Here is a 1,706-nt window from a genome sequence, read left to right as displayed (position 1 = left end):
CGGATAGGGAATATCCATTGATAGAATAAACTTTACTTAAAACCAACTATGTTCTTGCAACAAATTCATTTTAGGCTACAAAACAAATTATAATAAGGACATGAATTTATGAATAATTAAGCATACCTAGCTCACTTACTAATCTTATGAATGTTGATTCATCAAGTGGCTTGGTAAATATATCTGCAATCTGCTTTTCACTTGGAACAAAATGGAGTTCCACTGTACCATTCATCACATGTTCCCTTATGAAGTGGTACTTGATGTCAATGTGCTTGGTTCTTGAGTGCTGTACTGGATTTTCAGTAATGGCAATGGCACTTGTATTTTCACAGAATATTGGAATTTTGTCAATATTTAGCCCATAGTCAAATAGTTGATTCCTTATCCACAATATCTGTGCACAGCAACTACCAGCAGCAATGTACTCAGCTTCAGCTGTTGATGTAGAAACAGAATTTTGCTTCTTGCTGAACCATGACACAAGCTTATAACCTAGAAATTGACAGGTGCCAGTTGTACTTTTCCTGTCTATTTTGCAACCTGCATAATCTGCATCTGAGTAGCCAATTAGATCAAAACCAGACTCTCTAGGGTACCAAATTCCTAGATTTGGAGTCCCTTTGAGATATCTGAAAATTCTTTTAATAGCCACTAAGTGAGATTCTTTAGGGTCAGGTTGAAATCTAGCACAGAGATATGTAGAAAACATTATATCAGGTCTACTAGCAGTTAAATATAGAAGTGAGCCAACCATGCCTCTATAACTTGTAATGTCCACAGACTTTTCAGCCTTGTTTAATTCAAGCTTGGTGGCAGTGGCCATGGGAGTTTTTGCAGATGAACAATCCATTAAGCCAAACTTCTTTAAAAGATCATAAATATATTTAGTTTGACTAATGAAAATTCCACCACTAACTTATTTAACTTGTAAACCAAGAAAATAAGTTAGCTCTCCCATCATGCTCATTTCATATTTACTTTGCATTAAATTAGCAAACTTTTTACAAAGCTTATCATCTGTAGAGCCAAATATAATATCATCTACATAGATTTGAACAAGTATTGTAGAGCCATTAACATTTCTAAAGAAAAGAGTTTTGTCAACAGTACCTTTTGTGAAGTAATTATCTAGGAGAAATTTTGACAAAGTCTCATACCAGGCTCTAGGTGCTTGTTTTAGTCCATAAAGTGCTTTCAACAGATAATACACATAGTCTGGAAAGTTTGGATCTTCAAATCCTAGAGGTTGGCTTACATAAACTTCTTCCTCCAATTCTTCATTCAGAAATGCACTCTTGACATCCATTTGATAGACTTTGAAATTGGCATGGGCTGCATAGGCTAGAAAGATTCTGATGGCTTCAAGTCTTGCAACTGGAGCAAATGTCTCATCAAAGTCTATTCCCTCTTGTTGAGAATAGCCCTTGGCAACCAATCTAGCTTTATTCCTTATGACAATGCCATTTTCATCCATCTTATTTCTGAGTACCCATTTTGTGTCAATAGAGCTCTTGTCCTTTGGCTTGGGTACCAGCTTCCATACCTTGTTCCTCTCAAATTGGTTTAGCTCCTCTTGCATTGCTAAAATCCAATCTGGATCCAATAGAGCTTCTTCCACTCTCTTAGGTTCCTACTGTGATAGAAAACTACTGTATAGACATTCATCTCGAGTAGCCCTTCTAGTCTGCACCTTAGATGTTGCA

Source organism: Apium graveolens, chromosome 5 (assembly GCF_009905375.1).
Source record: "Apium graveolens cultivar Ventura chromosome 5, ASM990537v1, whole genome shotgun sequence".
In the NCBI taxonomy this organism is placed as follows: domain Eukaryota; kingdom Viridiplantae; phylum Streptophyta; class Magnoliopsida; order Apiales; family Apiaceae; genus Apium; species Apium graveolens.
The sequence above is the reverse complement of the archived record's forward strand: the minus strand, read 5'-3'. Positions refer to the sequence as shown.